At 39.9% G+C, this 6,061-nt stretch overlaps 1 protein-coding gene across 2 annotated transcripts in view; it reads right to left on the reverse strand.

Moving 5' to 3' along the window:
• MEF2C (myocyte enhancer factor 2C) overlaps nucleotides 1–6,061 on the reverse strand; it is a 180,480-nt gene that overhangs the window by 158,199 nt on the left and 16,220 nt on the right. For both annotated transcript variants that reach the window (XM_010831904.1, XM_010831903.1), the window contains exon 2: nucleotides 4,069–4,155. The gene's annotated coding sequence lies outside the window, so the exon portion shown is untranslated. The remainder of the gene's footprint in view (nucleotides 1–4,068; nucleotides 4,156–6,061) is intronic.

Raw genomic sequence — 6,061 nt, forward strand, 5'->3', positions numbered from 1 at the left:
AGGAGAAAGTGGCTCTCGGCGGCCAGCCGGATTAAAAGTAACCAGACTCGTCCAGAAAACTGCGTCCAGGAAGGAAGTGACAGAAAACGAATGGGAAAAGGAGAGTCCGCTCACAGCCTTTGAAACATAGCGTCAAAAAGGCGAGGGGCGGGGGGAGTGGAAGGATCTTGGGAGGGGAGGCGGGGGTGGCGGAGAAAAAGGAGCGCACGGCTTGGGGTTCTAAGAGGCCCATCCCATGAAGCGCCTCTTGCCTTCTTTTCCTTTATTTTATTTTGCCCTTGCCTTTGCGAGCGCTGCCTTTTTTTCCCCTCTCCCTCCCTCACAATCCCAAACCGTTGACTCCCTCTCTCTCGCCTCGCGAGCTGGAGAAATCATCAGTTTCACTCTTGCAAAAGGGGGGCGGGACCAGACCTTGGAGCAATTTTTTTTTTTTAAATAAAACAAACATCCAGCAGTTCCCTCCTCACCCCTCCAGTCTCAACTAGATTGATAAATTACTCCACTACACTACTTTAATTATGTATATGGTATGCAGAATAAATCACTGAACATCAGTACCTCAATCAAGCACTTTTAAATGATAATTGCATCTTGGGTGAATCAATCTTTCCATTCCTGACATTTTGCTAATTTTAGTTTTACGGTAGGGTAATGGCACATGCCATACGCAAACCTAATGACAATCCTTTATTGCTCCAGCTGAAGACGACACCGCAAGCGCTGGCTCCCGGCTCTCGCTCTCTCCCGGCGCCGCCGAGGACGCTCGGAGAGCCGAGTCTCCGGCTGCGGCGCGCTCGCTTCCCCGGGGGACGCAGCGAGCCAGCCAGCGGGAAAGTCCTTCTAAAGTCGGGATCTTTCCTCTGACCAATAGGAGCGCGACCCTAATAGTTGCTCTTGTGACTTCCCCCGCCCCCCTTCCCGTTTGGAGACGCGTTAACCACTTCATTCTTCCACTGGTCTGAGCGCTCCTCCGTGACTCACGCGTAAAAAGCTCCGGTCCAGGATGCCTGCACCACTCGATTCCAGCGCGCGGTTTTCCTCCACGCCCTGAATACGCGGGGTTTCGGCCCCGAGAGCTTGGAGGGCTAGAAAGGGGGCCGAAACGCTTCTCAACTGGTAGTAATGTACAAAATGATAAACGCATGACCGGCATTTGAAATCTTGACTTCATCTCGGGGCCATGAACTTTCTAATCAGGTTAGAAATATTTACCGAGGCGGCAGCTTCCCCGGAGGTTCCCCCCGCCCCCCACCTCCCACAATCTCTCTTCCACACCTTAGACTGGATTTTCTTCAAGGCATTAACATGTAAACTAACCAACTTCCCGAAAGCATTAGGCTTCCCTATCCGATAGCTGATGACTTCACTTATCCTGAAGGGTTTCAGCTGCACAGGAAGCAGCAATAGAGACTGATAAGGAAGATACTTGTGCTAAGGTTTGAGCACAGCAAACACTTTTCCTTATCAAAAAAAAAAAAAGGGTTAATATTCAAGATTTAGGAAAGATTACTAGAATTGAGCACCTCCTCTCCCTAGCCAATTACACCACGCCCAATTAAGCCAAAGATAAAATATACCAACTAGTCCACAAACCATGAAAAGATCAAATTACATGCCAGTAGAACTATGGACTATATAAAATGTTTAAACCAAATTAAAAAATTTTAATATCGTGAAAAGAAGGGAAAATACATTGGGGAAATTAAAATGTGGATGTACAAGAGTACACAATAACAGTACACTGAAATATCTAGCTAATTAAAGATATTTCCTCACTTAAAAAAAATTCCTTTCAGCACTGTGTGTTTAACCCAATGATTAGATGCATTTCCCCTTAAGTTCTGCCCTGTGCCTCTAGTCTATTTTAATACATGAGGGCAGTGTGAATCAGAAAGCCTCCGTCTTCATTGTTGGGCTATTTGATCTGAGTAGCTTTTCTCACAAGAGTGGGTTCAACATTTAGGTGTCTGCCCCAAGGCTTCACTTGAAAGGGGAAGGTTGATTTTACAGGCAAGTACAACTAGCTCATCACCATTATGACTATCAACCCAGATAAGATGAATCTTTTGCTGTTATTATAAGAGAGCATGGCAAACTGTCACAAAGCAAAAACCACCTGAAATACTATTATTTCTTGCAGATTAATACCTACAATATATTTGTTGGCCTGTTTGTTTTTCATCTGGCGAGTTTGTTACTACCATGAATTTATTTTAATAATATGGCAGAGATAATCTATATCAGGTTTTAATGTAAGGTACAACTTCTAAAAAAATCCAAAAATATAAAGGTGCATTGACATTTTTGAGTATTAAGGTATGTCTATATATAGTGGTAAAAGGAAATTAATTTTTCCAGATTCACAAATGTCCTGACAAAACAAATTATTTGTAGGAACATTTGTTTATTGCATGATGTCTGATATTAATGTAATGAAGTGTACCAGCTTATTTTATAGGAGCAAATAGACATAGGCAATAGATGATTTTTACCACAGTACACTTTAGTTTTATTTTCCTTAAAAAAGAAACTTTTTACCTTTTAACATTTTAAAGAATTATTTAATAACATTGTAACAAATCCTATAACCCCACGTTGTGGATAATTTGAAAATAAGATCTGGATTGATCTTATTTGAAAATAAGATCTGGAAAATAAGACCGCAATTGGCCTTTTAAAATATAGAATATTCCCCTCAGCAGATTTAGTTTCTTAATTATGTGTGACCCAAGTTAATATTAGCATGAGTTTCCTTCCCATGAGCCTTTACAGTTGAAGTGGAACAGAAGAGGTTGTGCAGAAATACACAATGGAAGAAAGCCATCTGAGATTTAAAACTATTTACTGGTAATCCAGAGTGGTTAATCCAAGGCGTGCTTTGTGTTCATCTTCAAATGCTTCTGAATTTTTTACCAAAATCATCCTCATTCTCGCCATCAAATGGCACTTTGCTAGGATCAAAATATTTTCTGGTGCAGGGAGGAGTCTGTCCTACGTGTTAACAGGCCTGGATTCTCTGGTTCAAGGTTTTTGCCTAACTAATGAGTGTGTTCTTTCTGGGCTTCAGCTTGCTTACACATTAAATGACTTCTTCAATCTATTCCAATTCTGTGATTGGAAAGTAGAAAATTCTTATATTCTTTAAGTGAATTGGAAGCTAGTGGCCTATCCTGTTACATAAAAGGTGATGATATTTCCTATAAGAGAAAATGATGTCTGGGATTGAGATACTATTTAAACTAGCTCACCCCCTGTCCCCAGTCACCAAATAATTGCTTTTAAAGTAAGTATCATTAAGTGTTGTATTAAACATGTAAATATATATTAAGTTTTTTTTCCCAAAAAATAACTGTTTAGCAATATATTTAAATAAAGTGCCACAGAAGGTACAGAAAGCATGACCCTCAGGATTTAATTCTAGGGAAAGCTCATTTCTAATTTCTGGTCAAGGTTGCATATCATCTTACTCCACCCTCCATTCTTTATTAATTTCCTACATTAAATCAGCAGTCTACCTGTACTCTGGGGTCTGCCTGCTTTTAAGCTTGGCCTACGCTGGGTGTAGCTCTTGAAGTGAGCTTTAAAAAATTATCCTAAAGTAAGCTGGGTGGTTGCCACAGCAACCCACCCTAAACTGAAGAAAGTCTATAGATTAATCTACCCCTCAATATTATTCAACTGTGTAGTATCTGTTCTTCAGCCAGAATACTTTCAACACAAACATGATTAACACAGAAGTTCAGATATAAAAAGTAGTAGGATAGAAATTCCAAGCACATAAAAAATGTTACATCTTTTTTATAGTTACAGTAGATATGATATACATAACTTCCCCTGAAATGGATTCATCGTAAAACAGACTTGTAAAGGTATGCCCTAAAAGGTGACACGTGAGCTTTAAACAAAATGCTATGGTATTGCTATATAATAGATCACATAATGGTTATATAACACTCATCAGTTTTATACATGTTTACAATATAAGTACCTAATGACAAAGAGTTTGGCGGTTTCACCTTTATGAATTAACTTTGTGATGGATGATAATAACAAATGTTAAGCACTCACCACATACACATACAGTCATTTGCCTTCCATTCTTCACTTCATCTCTTCATAGAAGTTACTTCACAGTTTGCAGCTCTTCTTTGGCACCTTAAAAATGCAAAAGTACAAGGTAAATAATTTAAAAAAATGTTAAAGAATGTTGATATTAAAATACATTCAAATTAATTTATTTCTGAAACTTCTAATCTGAAGAAACATTAATGTTAATTCTAATTTTAAACCAAATGAATGTGTACTGAATATAAAATAATTCAAATGACCATTAATTGTGACAATACTTATAACTTTAACATAAATAGTTCCAAATAGATAAATTTCAAAAATTCTTTAGGTACGGCTTTAGTTCATTGCATGGTATATACACCATATGGACTGCTTGTGATTGAGAAAATCTGCAATATAAAAAGGATTTGTTATTCCAAGCCAAGGTTTAATCATATCCTTTATCTCATATTTAAAGATTCAATATTTATCTTTATTTTAATATCTAATGAAGAATTACAAGGAAAAAAGTCAAATCCATCATATTCCAAGCTAACAAAACTTGTCAGGTTGGGATACTGAAGTTGCAACTAAAGTTGCTAAAAGGGCTTATTTTATATCCTTAAAGGCCAATTTTAATACTTTGGGATTAATGATGTGAATTTAGTACACAATGAATTCTATTACCAATAGTACCCGAACCTTCCAGTGTTTACCTGTACTGAGCTCAGACAAGTGCTCATGTATTCTGGTCTCTGAAGCCAGCTTTCATTGACTCTGAGCACACAAATGACCTTTCCCTTGGCTTCAGAATGGGTCTGGTCTGCCCAACTGTGGGACAATGAAGGTCAATAACCATTTTCCCATTTGTATTAGCAAGAAGATTTTTTGTAGTCTGGAGTCATTAAGATTTATAAAGCCTCTAGATTTGGGTTGACATCCTTAAGATTGATTTTTATTTTTAAGTTGCTTCACAGTCAAGGAGACATGAAGAATTTTGACCACTTTTATTTCAGAGGTGTTAGCTCAGTTTAGTCTTTTAGACTCAAGTCCATAGTGAGTTAGTCTCAGCTTGGTTCCCTTTCTTCAGCTCTGCTTGGTTTTTAAAGTCTATTAAGTAGGAATCATAATACACGTCTCCCAGGGCCTTTTCACCTTACAGAAATGCAATCTCCATGAAATAATGTCTGAAAGATATGTTAAGGCTTTTAAAAATGCCACTACAATTATGATACATTTCTTCCTTTTCCTGGCTCAGTATGCCCAAATAAGGCTTGATCACAAATTTGCTTGCGAATGTGTAGTTCATTAAAAAAGTATCCATATGCATGGCTAAATTTAATAGACTTTACCTTTTACTTACAAAATTGTTAAATGTTCTTCGGAACATTGATTCTATTCCATTTCTTGAAATATCACAGAAACCTTCAATTCAAAGAATGGATTTTCACACTTCCCCTTTTAACTTTTTTTTTTTCTTCTAGATACCCGTGTGCCCTTTAATTTTAAAAAAGATCTTTACCGGGGGTAGGGATGGGGGTGAAAAATACCGCCCCGCGTTTTTGGTGCCCACTTCTTTGTCTGGGGAATGGCAAGAAGGGGACTGGGATCCCGTACTCAAGAGCCCCTTTTAAAGACCCAGACCGGGGACGCCTCTGGTTTCAGCAGCTCCCTCCGCTGAGTTATTGATTGCAGGCAGCAGCAGTCCCTCAGGTTGATTTGTGTGGAAAGTGAATCCTCGCTGGATAGGCGTTCAGCAGAGGCGCCGCAGCCGCAAAGCCAGCCAATTATTGCTGGTCCTCCCCTCCAACCCCGCGCTCACTACCTACACACTCCTTGCTGTGTCAGTCTCCACTTCCCCTCTACCCACGATCCACCCCCCCTCCCCGCGCGGACGGAGCCGAGGGGGCGGTGGTGGGGGGGCTCCCTCCCCGGGAGCGTTTCTAGAGCTCGGAGGCAGCTCGCAGGGGGTGAGTGCGCCACGTGCGAGCGCCCCGGGCGAGCAGGAGGC

The sequence above is a fragment of the Bison bison genome, unplaced genomic scaffold (assembly GCF_000754665.1).
Source record: "Bison bison bison isolate TAMUID 2011002044 unplaced genomic scaffold, Bison_UMD1.0 scf7180017864533, whole genome shotgun sequence".
Lineage (NCBI taxonomy): Eukaryota > Metazoa > Chordata > Mammalia > Artiodactyla > Bovidae > Bison > Bison bison.